Consider the following 14,632-nt stretch of genomic DNA (forward strand, 5'->3'; position numbering starts at 1 on the left):
AACCCCTGGAGGGAGGCAACAAGGATTTGTGTTTGACCTAGATGTGCCTAGCCGGGGTGTGGGGTGTTTTGTTGCAGTACCTGTGACGTCCTGGCTTGTCCAGGGCGCCACATATTCGCCACTATTCGGTATCCGACGCAGACCCGGCATCAGCACCCAGCAAACCCGGTCAAATGCCAGGGCCCCGGGCTGCCGGGGGGGCCAATTCGCGGTGTCAGGGGGGCCCGGTGCCCACGCTGTCACCAGCGTCCCCCCCGAAAAAGATCACACTTTCAATTGTATCGGCATCGCAGTTGCCGATACAATTGAAAGCAATGATGAGAGACGGAGCGGCGCGCTCCCTCTATCATTATTCTCCCCGCTGTGTCTGACACTGTCGGCGTTCTGAGCCTCTAACAGCTCAGCAGCGGAGCGCGGTGACGTCATCACTGTGCGCCTGCTGAGAGGTCAGAGCAACAGAGGTGGACGGCCGCGCCGAGGAGACTGGAGCAGCGAGGGAACGAGGAGAGGTGAGTATTTATGTAATCGTGGTGGCCAGACGACCATGGAGGTGCATTAAATGATATAGGTGCTGTGTACTACATGGAGGTGCCTAATGCTATCAGGGTCTGCACTGTGCTATATAGGTGCTGTGTATTACATGAAGGTGCTTAATGCTATCAGGGTCTGCACTGTGCTATATAGGTGCTGTGTACTACATGGAGGTGCCTAATGCTATCAGGGTCTGAACTGTGCTATATAGGTACCGTGTACTACATGAAGGTTCTTAATGCTATCAGGGTCTGCACTGTGCTATATAGGTGCTGTGTACTACAGAAAGGTTCTTAATGCTATCAGGGTCTGGACTGTGCTATATAGGTGCCGTGTACTACATGAAGGTGCTTAATGCTATCAGGGTCTGCACTGTGCTATATAGGTGCCATGTACTACATGAAGGTGCTTAATGCTATCAGGGTCTGCACTGTGCTATATAGGTGCCGTGTACTACATGGAGATGCCCAATGCTATGTGGGTCTGCACTGTTCTATATGGCGGCTGTATACTACATGGAGGTGCCTAATGCTATGTGGGTCTGCATTGTGCTATATGCAGCCTTTTTACTACATGGAGGTGCCTAATGCTATTTGGCTCTGCTCTGTGCTATATGTTGGCTGTATACTACATGAGGGAGCCTAATGCTATCTGGGTCTGCACTGTGCTAAATGGCGGCTGTATACTACATGAGGGTGCCTAATGCTATCTGGGTCTGCACTGTGCTGTATGGCGGCTGTATACTACGTGAAGGTGCTCAATGCTATGTGGGTCTGCACTGTGCTATATGGCGGCTGTATACTACATAAGGGTGCCTAATGCTATCTAGGTCTGCATTGTGCTGTATGGCGGCTGTATACTACATGAGGATACCTAATGCTATGTGGGTCTGCATTGTGCTATATGCAGCCTGTATACTACATGAAGGTACCCAATGCTATGTGGGTCTGTCTGCACTGTGCTATATGGTGGCTGTATACTACATGAGGGTGCCTAATGCTATCTAGGTCTGCATTGTGCTGCATGACGGCTGTATACTACATGAGTGTGCCTAATGCTATGTGGGTCTGCATTGTGCTATATGCAGCCTGTATACTACATGAAGGTGCCTAATGCTATTTGGGTCTGCATTGTGCTATACGGGGGCAGTATACTACATGAAGGTGCCTAATGCTATCTCGGTCTGCATTGTGCTATATGGGGGCTGTATACCACATGAGGATGCCTAATGCTATATGGGTTTGCTTTGTGCTATATGGGGGCTGCTTAATGTTATATGGGGGTTGCATAATGCCATATGGGGGCTGCATAGAGAACTATGAGGGCTTCATAACACTATATGGAGGAATATGGGGGCTGCATAATGCTATACCCTCAGAGTTGTATGTCACCTCCACCCCAGTGCTGTATACCCCCTCAGGGCTGTGTATACTCCCAGAGCTGCATGCCACCTCACCACCTCAGAGCTGTTTGTTCCCCCACCCCAGAGCCACTGCCCCCCTCTAGAGATGTATGGCCCCCATTGCTGTATATCTATTTCCTCAGTAATATGTATGCCCCCAAGTAATGTGTATGTCCCCAGCCTCTCTTGTGATGTACTGTATATACAGCAGTGTTAGGGGTACTTTGCACACTACGACATCGCAAGCCGATGCTGCGATGCCGAGCGCGATAGTCCCCGCCCCCGTCGCAGCTGCGATATCATTGTGATAGCTGCTGTAGCGAATATTATCGCTACGTCTGCTTCACATGCACTCACCTGCCGTGCGACGTCGCTCTGGCCGGCGAACGGCCTCCTTATTAAGGGGGCGGGTCGTGCGGCGTCACTGCGACGTCACAAGGCAGGCAGCCAATAGGAGCGGAGGGGCGAAGATGAGCGGGATGTAAACATCCCGCCCACCTCTTTCCTTCCGCATAGCTGACAGGAGCCGCGGTGACGCAGGTAGGAGATGTTCCTCGATCCTGCGACTTCACACACAGCGATGTGTGCTGCCGCAGGAACGAGGAACAACATCGGACCATCGCGTCAGCGTAATTATGGAATTCGTCGACGCTACACTGATGATACGATTACGACGCTTTTGCGCTCGTTAATCGTATCATCTAGGATTTACACACTACGATGTCGAGTGCGACGCAGGAAGTGCGTCACTTTCGACATGACCCCACCGACATCGCACCTGCGATGTCGTAGTGTGCAAAGCCCGCCTTAGTGTTCTCTATGTGCAACCATGTCTGTTAGGGATGGCCACCAATCAGCGTGGCACAGACACATGCCCAGGAGGAGCTGGATGGACACAAGTGGGGAGGTGAATGAGGCTGTTGCCGGCTTCCCAATATTACAAATATCTCTAATGTGTCAGTGTGTGCATGTATGATCTGTATCTATGTATGTCAGCGTATATGACAGTGTATAGATTTATGTCTATTTATATGTGTTTTTGTGAATTTCCCTTTAAATATGTATGTTTACGTATGCCTGTATGTGTATGTATCTGTGCATGTCTATGTGTGGATGGGGCCCACTGAGACTCTTTCGCCCAGGGCCCCCAAAAACCTGGAGCCAGCCCTGATCCGACGGATAACGCTGCGTTTTAGATTCATTTTGAATGCATTTTGGATGTATTTTTGACAGTGCGGTCCCACTCGGCTCTGCTACATCCCCTTAGAATATGGCTGGCTGGGAGACAGAGCCGCGCGATCAGAATGAACTCGGGTGAACTTCACCCGACTTCATTGTCATCGCATGGCTCTGTGTGTGTGCCGCAGCCTGATTTGGGATCACAGGTGAAGCACTTACCGGTGACCGCAAATCCCCTGAGTGACTGAAGTGAGCCGCGTGATCAGTGGTGCCATCTCTCTCAGGTTACCCATAGCCAGCTGGAGTCCTCCACCTGAGAGCTGTGGCCACGGGTAACCTGAGTGACGTCACCATGATCGCGCAGCTCACTTCAGTTGCTGCGTGGAGCTGACAGCAAGTGACGGTGTTCTACGGCCGCTCCTGTCAGCTTCATGTAACAGAGCTGGATGCATCGTGGGACCTCGTGTGGATTACGCCGGACCTGGAAGGGTATTTGGGGATTTTATTAAAGTGGTGAAAGAGGGTGGGTTTTCTTTGTATTTTATTCCAAATAAAGGATTTTTTCGGGTGTATGTGTTTATTTACTTTCACTTACAGGTTAATCATTGGGAGTGTCTCATAGAGAGCTGCCATGATTAACCTAGGATTTAGTGGCAGCTATGGGCTGCCATTAACTCCTTATTACCCTGAATGCTATGTCGCAGGCGGCAGGGCGCTGCGCTCACCACGCTCAGGTCCGGCGCTGCTGCTGCTGCTCGGTGGCTCGAGTGGTGGGCCGGATCTGGGGACTCGAGCGGCGCTCCTCACCCGTGAGTGAAAGGGGGTGGTTTGTTGATGTTTGGGATGTCGGTTTGTGACGCCACCCACGGTGTGTGGTGAGGTTGGGGCACCACCGCTGCTCTGTACGGGGATCCCGGGAGCGATGGCAGGGAGCAGCTGGGATGTTTCTCTCCCCTCTGTGGGTAGGGGGATTTTGGTAGTCCCGGGACCTGGAGTTATGATCTCTTTGGTGGATTGAGGGGCCTGGCCAGGTGCAGGGTCGCGGGGCAGCGCAGTGCCAGACGGCACGGTGGTACTTACTCAGCCAGTAACGCACACGGAGTCTCTGGTAAAACAAATGGCTGGATGGACGAGTCCCACAGACGGCTGCGACGGTCACTCCCGATAGGTTGGCGGTAACTGTCTCTCCCTGCACCGGTGTTATGTTCTCGGCCCCGATGGCTTCCCACCGGTAACCCGCTCCCCAGCGGTAGGTTGGCTAAGGGAGCCCCTGTTTCCCCGCAGGCTCTGGCCCTGGGAGCTCTAGCTCTGGCGGTAGCTTTCTCTCCCTCACGGTTTGGACGGTTGCCTTCAGTCGGGTCTTTACTGCTGGGAAACCCCGGAGGTTCCCGTCGCTGATGGATTTGACCGGTTTAACGGTGACTCCTAGCCTGGTCGGGGTCCGTAGGCCCTGCCGGATGGTGCTGGCTTCTCTTCGCTCCCCGATCCGGTACCGGCGGGCCACCGCCCGTCCCCGGTCCTTACGGTTGTGCGTCGATCGGCCTCTCCTGCAGACGGTCACCACCGTCTGCCAACCTTGCTGTCAGGTGCCCGGGCCCCGTACCCGGACACGGCCAGTCAGTTCCTCCACTGCCACTTCCCTAACTCTATCTCTCAACTCCTTTTCGCTATCTCCTCTTCTTTCCCGTCTCCAGGACTGTGAACTCCTCGGTGGGAGGAGCCAACTGCCTGGCTCCGCCCCACCTGGTGTGGACATCAGCCCCTGGAGGGAGGCAACAAGGATTTGTGTCTGACTTAGATGTTCCTAACCGGGGTGTGGGGTGTGTTGTTGCAGTACCTGTGACGTCCTGGCTTGTCCAGGGCGCCACAGCTACTGCACTAGGGCAATTCTGGATGAGCCGGGTAGAGTCCCGTCTTATGGATGTGGCAATTCCAGGCGGCTTCTGGCTGATATTTTTAGGCTGGGGGGCTCCCAATAATGTGGGGCTCCCTATCCTGAGAATACCAGCCTTCAGCCGTGTGGCTTTACTTTGGCTGGTATCAAAATTGGGGGGACTGCACGCCGTTTTTTCTTAATTTATTCATTTATTTTACTGCACTACATAGACTCGCCCACCGGCGGCTGTGATTAGTTGCAGTGAGACAGCTGTCACTCAGCGTGGGGGCGCGTCTGAATGCAACCAATCATAGGCGCCGGTGGGTGGGGGAAGCAGGGAATATGAGATGGAATAATGAGCGGCTGGCATTTTCAAAAGCTGGAGATGCCACCAGGGCAGTGTGACAGCTGTGCAGCGCCGCACCGGTGATCGGTCAGTGATCGATGAGTATGAGAAAGAGGGGGAGAGCGAGAGACCGACAGACAGAGATAGAGACCAAAAGACCTGCGTTCTGTTTGTCAAAAAAGCGATTTCGTTTGAGAGCTGTTCCGGCGACTACGTAAACGCCGCGTGCTGCTCTGAGCACGTTATTCCAAGACACCAGAATGTAGTCACGCACCTTCTACAGGCTGTGCCCATACTGTTTCTACCTTTTCCCATCCATTTCAGCCTTTTCCTCAGTCACCACAGCTCGCCATTAGGTTCAATGTGAAATTATTCGGGTTTCCCATAGACTTACATTGGGCGTCGAATATTCGCGAATACACGAATAGCGGCGACCTATTCGTCGGATATTCTTTCGAAGCGGATATTTTGGTATTTGAACATCCCTACAAAAATGCTTTAACCCCTTCACCCCCCTTGCTGATTTTACGTTTTTCTTTTTCGTTTTTTCCACCCCTTCTTCCAAGAGACATAACTTTTTTTCATTTTTACGCAAATATAGTCATACAAGGGCTTGTTTTTTTGTGGGATGAGTTTTAATTTTGAATGAAACCATATTGTCCTGGAAACTGGAAAAAATATCCAAGTGTGGTAAAATTGGGAAAAAAATGCAATTCCACAATTGTTTTTTGGTTTTTTTATTTACCATGTTCAGTATATGGTAAAAGTGACCTGAATATATGATTCCTCAGGTTACTACACATTTATAGATACCAAACTTATAGTTTTACTTTTAGCTAAGTGGTGAAAAAAATGTCAGAAGTTTGTATAAAACAAAAAAACAAAAAACAAAATTGCGTTTTAGTCGCCATTTTCCAAGACCTGTACTGTTCTCATTTTTCAGGATCTGGAGCTCAGTGATGGCTTATTTTTCGCGTCTTGAGTTGACGTTTTTAATTATTCCATTTTTGGGCAGATGCGATGTGTTGATCGCCTGGTATTGCATTTTAATGCAATGTTGCAATAACCAAAAAAAATGTAAATCTGGCGTTTTGATTTTTTTACAGGTCAGAGTAATTGATTATATTTTGATAAATGTGGCATTTCTGAACTCGGAGTCGGCAACACCAAATATGTGTTTGTTTTTTGTTTTATTACTGTTTTATTATCAATGAAGCAAAAGGTAGGTGATTTGATCTTTTAGTTTTTTTTTAATTTTTTCATATTTGTAAAAACGTTAATAGATTTTACTAATCCCATAAGCTGATTTTATGACTGTACTGTCTGCATGCCCCGCGATCACGGCGCCAATGGCCACATGAAATCATGCGCCCCCTGGTGGCAAATGTTAGATACCGCTGTCAGAGATTGACAGCGGCATTTAATCAGTTAACAGCCACGGGCAAAGCTTCACTCCACCCGTGGCTGTTAAAGGAACCTGATGGCTGATCAAATCAGTCATCATGTGTGAGGAAAGATGCGGAAGTTATCAATACAGTAGTGGAACAGCAACTATTTAAAGTTATGTACAACCATACAAGATTTATCTGTTGCTTAACGAAAATGGGGTGTTTTAGTTTTTTTTAAACACTGTAAGCGACACTGCATGACATCGAGCAATTGACCCTCATGGGCTTAACAAATGCGACTCATCTTACATACCATTATTGAGCCAACTGCATTTGTAAGGTTGTCTAGGACTTTAACATTGATGGCCATCGGCAGTTCCCGATGCTGCTGCAGGCCCCTTTCAATATATATACAGTATAGACTGAAAGTTTGGACAGATATTCTCATTCAAAGAGTTTTCTTTATTTTCATGACTCTGAAAATTGTAGATTCAAATTTAGGCATTAAAACTATGAATTAACACATGTGGAATGAAATACTTAAGAAAAAAGTGTGAAACAACTGAAAATATGTCATATATTCTATGTTCTTCAAGTAGCCACCTTTTGCTTTGATTACTGCTTTTCACACTCTTGGCATTCTCTTGATGAGCTTCAAGAGGTAGTCACCGGAATGGTCTTTCAACAGTCTTGAAGGAGTTCCCAGAGATGCTTAGCACTTGTTGGCACTTTTGCCTTCACTCTGAGGTCCAGCTCACACCAGACCATCTCAATTGGGTTCAGGTCTGGTGACTGTGGAGGCCAGGTCATCTGGCATAACACCCCATCACTCTCCTTCTTAGTCAAATAGCCCTTACACAACCTGGAGGTGTGTTTGGGGTCATTGTCCTGTTGAAAAATAAATGATGGTCCAACTAAACGTAACCCGGATGGAATAGCATTCTGCTGCAAGATGTTGTGGTAGCTAAGCTGGTTCAGTATGCCTTCAATTTTGAATAAATCCCCAACAGTGTCACCAGCAAAGCACCTCCACACCATCACACCTCCTCCTCCATGCTTCACGGTGGAAACCAGGCATGTAGAGTCTATCCGTTCACCTTTTCTGCGTCGCACAAAGACACGGTGGTTGGATCCAAAGATCTCAAACTTGGACTCATCAGACCAAAGCACAGATTTCCACTAGTCTAATGTCCATTCCTTGTGTTCTTTAGCCTAAACAAGTCTCTTCTGCTTGTTGCCTGTCCTTAGCAGTGGTTTCCAAGCAGCTATTTTACCATGAAGGAATGCTGCACAAAGTCTCCTCTTAACAGTTGTTCTAGAAATGTGTCTGCTGCTAAAGCTCTGTGTGGCATTGACCTGGTCTCTAATCTGAGCTGCTGTTAACCTGCGATTTCTGAGGCTGGTGACTCGGATAAACTTATCCTCTGCAGCAGAGGTGACTCTTGGTCTTCCTTTCCTGGGGCGGTCCTCATGTGAGCCAGTTTCTTTGTAGCGTTTGATGGTTTTTGCCACTGCACTTGGGGACACTTTCAAAGTTTTCCCAATTTATCGGACTGACTGACCTTCATTTCTTAAAGTAATGATGGCCACTCATTTTTCTTTACTTTTTTCTTGCCATAATACAAGTTCTAACAGTCTATTCAGTAGGACCAAATAAATGAGAGAAAGACCTCGCGTCACCTCACGTAGGTGCTCACGAGAAAAAATAGATAAGAATATAAAGGAACTCCGGCACACTAACTATTACCCATGGAGACTCAGGAAAACACAAAGATGATGTCAAAATCCTTTTCTTTTTATTTTGTAAGTGAAAAAAACGTGCAGAATGTGCTGTACAAAAGTCCACCAGATAACGTTTCGGCCTTCTGGCCTTCTTCAGGTCGGACAGACTTAAGAATAACAGGATATGGAGTGGGTTGAATGAGAAGGTGTGTCCAAACCTTCTACACATATATTAATTAGGAAAAAGCTCCATGTGGTTTACCGGGGGTCCACAACATAGTGGAACCCCACGGATGGCAGCAGTAATCAAAGCAAAAGGTGGCGACTTTGAAGAACCTAGAGTATAAGACATATTTTCAGTTGTTTCACACTTTTTTGTTAAGTATTTCATTCCACACTGTACTGTATATATATATATATATATATATATATATATATATATACTAGAAGGTGGCCTGATTCTAACGCATCGGGTATTCTACTATTTATTGTGTAGGTAATGTATGATTTTTGTTATATATATACAGTATACATAGATAGATAGATACTAGAAGGTGGCCCGATTCTACGCATCGGGTATTCTAGAATTTACGTATTGTGTAGTTAATGTATGATTTTTGTTATATATATATATATATATATATATATATATATATCTATATATAGATGTTGTTGTGTGTAGTTACCAAGTGTTTGTGTAGGGCGCTGTACATGTTCTGGGTGTTGTCTGGATGTGGCGGGGGGTGAGAGCGGTGTTGTTTGTGTGTTGCGTTGTGTGTGTTGTGTTGTTTGTGGAGCGCTGTGTGTCTGTAACGTTGTGTATGTGTGTTGCGCGGTTTGTGTGGGTGTGTGTGTGTTTTGGAGGGAGGTATGTTTTGTGCAATGTGTGTGTTGTGCGGTATGTGCGTATATTTGTGTGTGCCGTGGTGTTTGTGTGTTGGGTGTTGTGTGTGTGTGGCGTTGTCTGTGTGTGTGGGTGTCTGTGTAGGGCGGTGTTTGTGGTTCCTAGTGTGTGTGTGGTGTGTTGTGCAGTGCGTGTGTGGCGGTGTGTGTGTGTGTGTTTTGGGGTGAGGTGTGCACCCCCCCATCATGCTCCATCCCCCATGCTGCGCACCCCCCATCGTGCTCCATCCCCCATGCTGCGCACCCCCCATCATGCTCCATCCCCCATGCTGCGCACCCCCATCGTGCTCCATCCCCCATGCTGCGCACCCCCATCGTGCTCCATCCCCCATGCTGCGCACTCCCCATTGTGCTCCATCCCCCATGCTGCGCACTCCCCATCGTGCTCCATCCCCCATGCTGCGCATTCCCCATCGTGCTCCATCCCCCATGCTGCGCACTCCCAAACGTGCTCCATCCCCCATGCTGCGCACTCCCCATCGTGCTCCATCCCCCATGCTGCACACTCCCAAACGTGCTCCATCCCCCATGCTGCGCACCCCCCATCGTGCTCCATCCCCCATGCTGCGCACCCCCCATCGTGCTCCATCCCCCATGCTACGCACTCCCCATCGTGCTCCATCCCCCATGCTGCGCACTCCCCATCGTGCTCCATCCCCCATGCTGCGCACTCCCAAACGTGCTCCATCCCCCATGCTGCGCACTCCCCATCATGCTCCATCCCCCATGCTGCGCACCCCCCATCGTGCTCCATCCCCCATGCTGCGCATTCCCCATCGTGCTCCATCCCCCATGTTGCGCACTCCCCATCGTGTTCCATCCCCCATGCTGTGCACCCCCCATCGTGCTCCACAGTCACACATCAGACAGTGTACACGCACACATCTGATCGCATACACTCACACCCCACTTCTGCCTGTGCCCTCCGGTGTGCGGTCCCAGCAGCGTGCTACACGCAGTGCTCCTCTGCCTTCTGCCGACACGCACACACCCGATCGCATACACGCACACACCCGATCGCATACACGCACACACCCGATCGCAAACACGCACACACCCGATCGCATACACGCACACACCCGATCGCATACACGCACACACACATTGACGATATTGCACATACGCGCTCACACTCACAACATCCGGAGATACCACATGCTTCTGGCCATGTGATCCTCCGGCAGGTCCTGGAAGGTCACTGCACGCACAGTATCGCCGCCGAGAAGCAAGCGATATCACTGGAAGTTGTGAGTGTGTGGATGCGATCTGATGTGTGTGTGAGGTGTGTGTGAGAGTGAGTGTGATCTGGTGTGTGTGTGTGTCTGTTCTTATGTGTGTGCGTGTGTGTGTTCTGCCGCTGCAGGACCTTGATGCGCTCACCTGGGAGCCGGTGTACGCTGGTAACTATGCTACACAATATTACTCGATGTGTACCATGGTTACCAGCGTAGCCCGCCCCCCGCTCGCACGGGAGCCCACACCAGAGTACGCCGGCAACCCCAGCAATGCGAGGGTATGTGTCGGCTGGGTTGGCGGCGTACGCTGATGTGGGCTCCCGGGGGTACAGCACTCACCTGGAAGTCGGGGCTCCGTGTCGGTTCGGGGAATGCGTGCGGGGGGCGGGGCCAGAGTGAGCGTGCAATGCGTGAGGGGGGGCGGGGTGTGGCCGAGTTGCCGATGCGTGCAGGGGGCGGAGCCGAGGTGAGGCGAGCGGCCAATGAGACGCTTGTCGCGGTAAGGACAGAATTTTGGAGCAAGACAGACAGACATACAGACAGACAGACAGAATAAGGCAATTATATATATAGATTGTTGTGTGTAGTTGCCAAGTGTTTGTGTAGGGCGCTGTAAATGTTCTGGGTGTTGTCTGTGTGTGGGGGTGTGTGAGACCGGTGTTGTTTGTGTGTTGCGTTGTGTGTGTTGCGTTGTTTGTGCAGCGCTGTGTGTCTGTGTCGCGGGCGGAGGAGGGGACACTGCGCTCTCCCACTGCTCGGGTCCGGCCGCTGCTGCTGCTGCGGCTGCTGCTGCTCGGTGGTGGCTCGAGCGGTGGGCCGGATCCCGGGGACTCGAGCGGCGCTCCTCGCCCATGAGTGAAAAGGGGATTTTGATTGTGGGGGTTTTGATTATTGTCCGTGACGCCACCCACGGTTGTGGTGATATTGGTGACACCACCGCTGCTCTAGATGGGGATCCCGGGAGCGGTGACAGGGAGCAGCTTGGTGGTTATTTCTCCCCTCCGTGAGTAGGGGGTTGGTTGTCCCGGGGCCCGGTGATGGGGTAGGGATGGATGGCAGGCTGGTTACGGGGCCTGGCGAGGTGCAGGGTCGCAGGGGCAGCGCTGTGCCGCACGGCACGGTGGTACTCACTCAGCCAATGATGAGGACACAGTTCTCGGTAAAACACACGGCTGGATGGACGGGTCCCACAGACGGCTGCGGTGTTGTTTTCTCCCGGCAGGTTGATGGTGACTGCCTTTCCCTGCACCTAGATACGGTAGATGGTTCCAATGGGTTCCCACCGGTAACCCGCTCCCCGGCTTGGATATAGGCCGGAGGAGCCCCTTTTGCCCGCAGGCGCTGGCCCTGAGAAACGGTTGCCTTGGCGGTGGTGGTGTCTCCCTCACTTGGTTGGACTGTTGCCTTCTGTCGGAACTGTTGGGAAACCCCGGAGGTTCCCTTCACTAACGAATTTGGCAAATTCACGGCGACTCCTAGCCTTGCCGGGGTCCGTAAGCCCTTGCCAGATGGTGCTGGCTTCTCTTCGCGTACCGGTCCGGTACCGCCGGGCCACCGCCCGCCCATGGTCCTTACGGTAGACTCCAATCGGCCACTCCTGCAGACGGTCACCACCGTCTGCCAACCTTGCTGATCTGTCCGGGCCACACGCCCGGACCAACTTCAGGCTGCTCTTTTACTACTTTTTCCTTCTGCTCACTTTCACCTCCAACTGTCCTCACTCCTCTCCAAAACTAAACTGTTTACTTTTCCCGCCTCCAGGACTGTGAACTCCTCGGTGGGCGGGACCAACCGCCTGGCCCACCCCCTGGTGTGGACATCAGCCCCTGGAGGAAGGCAACAAGGGTTTTGTGTTTGACTTCGGTGTGCCTTCTGGGAGTGTGGGGTGTGTGGGTGTTGTTCTCTGTGGCCCCTGGCTTGTTCAGGGCGCCACATTCCCCCTTAGTTAAATGCAGACCGTCCGCGGGCTGCCCGTCCATCACCGGTTTTATTTTCACAAACTGGAAAAGATAGAAAAACGGTAACACACATACAATTATAATAACATCTTCCCACATCGGGAGGTGCTCTTACTTAAACGTTACGGTTACGGCTTCTGCTCTCTCCCACCCAAGCAACCTGGCCCTGATGCTGCCCCTAAGCAAACAGGCAGCACCCCTTGACCCCAGTCCTGCACAAGTTGCCCGAGCGGGTTCTTTCCTTTTCAGGGGACCCACGTCCATGGGGAGCCCCTGGAACCCCCAGAGGATCGCCACCGGTTGCGGTAGTGGCTGGGCCCCAGCCTGCTCCACTGCGGGCCCTTCCTCCAATCTGCCTCTCCGGAGGCGGCAACGGTGAAAGCCACAACAACATTATTTACATGCCACTAGTTTGTGGTTGCCCTGCTAGTTCTCGGGCCTGTTCATAAGGAGTCCCTTATGCAACTTTTGTAGACAGTCCCCACGGGGACAACAGTGCTTCGTAGTCAACGGGCTACCACAAACAAAACTGTAGGATCCCAACGGAGACTTGCCGTAGGGTCCCAACGGGAACCGTCAGCTGGGTCCCAGGGGCCATCCACAACACCTGGCTCCGGTACAACTTCCTCCGCAGCTTTCCCACAGTCCACCACCGAACAGCACGAGCCCCCAACGCCACCCACACACAGGGGTGACACTGTCCCACAGGACTCCATTTTCAGCTGCCGATGATGCGGGTACGACTGCTCCTCCAACCGGACTCCTTAGCCTTGAGGGCCGTCTGGAATGTCAGCAGAGTCCCAATGGGGACCGACAGCAAGGTAACCGGGAACCGCTACCATGCTTGAACTTTTCTTACTTCAAGGCCGGCCATTTGCAGGGCACTGACCTGCAAAATGCCCCCACTGCCGACAGTACCTGCAGCGCGCCATCCATGTGTCTCCGAAGGCGCGGATGACGAGCGGGGCCTCATCTCCCGACAGGGACTCCGTATCTTTCCCTGAGCTACTTCCGTCTGTCGTCTCCTGTCCCGAGCTGGCTCCACCTGGGTCTTCTGCGCCGCCCGCCATTCTGGTCACGGTCGGGCGGGTTGCCGGGGCAGACACCCTTCCCGCGGCAGGCGGGCCGTTGTCAGCTGCCGCGCGGAGAATTACTGCCGCATTCTCGGGGCCCGCGGCTCCTGCGACCGGAGCAGGGGCTGCAGCCATCTCACCATCCCTTGCCCCCGTGGGCGCCGCCGCTCCATCAGGCGGTTCGGGGCTAGCATGAGACCCGGGAGCCGACATCATCCATCCCGTTCCCCCTTAGCCTCTTTCCGGCTCCTCCTCTATCGGGGCGGGGTTTAGGCCTTCGCGCCTTCACTACTCGAGGAGACGCTCGAGTGGGAACTCTTCGCGCCCAAGATGGCGGCTTTTCAAATTTTCCGGCCGGACACCTCCGGCGGTCACACAAGGCGCACTTCCACCAGTCGGTAGAACGGTAGGATCCTGTTCGTGACGCCAAGTTGTCGCGGGCGGAGGAGGGGACGCTGCGCTCTCCCACTGCTCGGGTCCGGCCGCTGCTGCTGCGGCTGCTGCTGCTCGGTGGTGGCTCGAGCGGTGGGCCGGATCCCGGGGACTCGAGCGGCTCTCCTCGCCCGTGAGTGAAAAGGGGATTTTGATTGTGGGGGTTTTGATTATTGTCCGTGACGCCACCCACGGTTGTGGTGATATTGGTGACACCACCGCTGCTCTAGACGGGGATCCCGGGAGTAGTGACAGGGAGCAGCTTGGTTGTTATTTCTCCCCTCCGTGGGTAGGGGGTTGGTTGTCCCGGGGCCCGGTGATGGGGTAGGGATGGATGGCAGGCAGGTTACGGGGCCTGGCGAGGTGCAGGGTCGCAGGGGCAGCGCTGTGCCGCACGGCACAGTGGTACTCACTCAGCCAATGATGAGGACACAGTTCTCGGTAAAACACACGGCTGGATGGACGGGTCCCACAGACGGCTGCGGTGTTGTTTTCTCCCAGCAGGTTGATGGTGACTGCCTTTCCCTGCACCTAGATACGGTAGATGGTTCCAATGGGTTCCCACCGGTAACCCGCTCCCCGGCTTG

This window comes from Anomaloglossus baeobatrachus, chromosome 4, assembly GCF_048569485.1.
Source record: "Anomaloglossus baeobatrachus isolate aAnoBae1 chromosome 4, aAnoBae1.hap1, whole genome shotgun sequence".
Classification (NCBI taxonomy): domain Eukaryota; kingdom Metazoa; phylum Chordata; class Amphibia; order Anura; family Aromobatidae; genus Anomaloglossus; species Anomaloglossus baeobatrachus.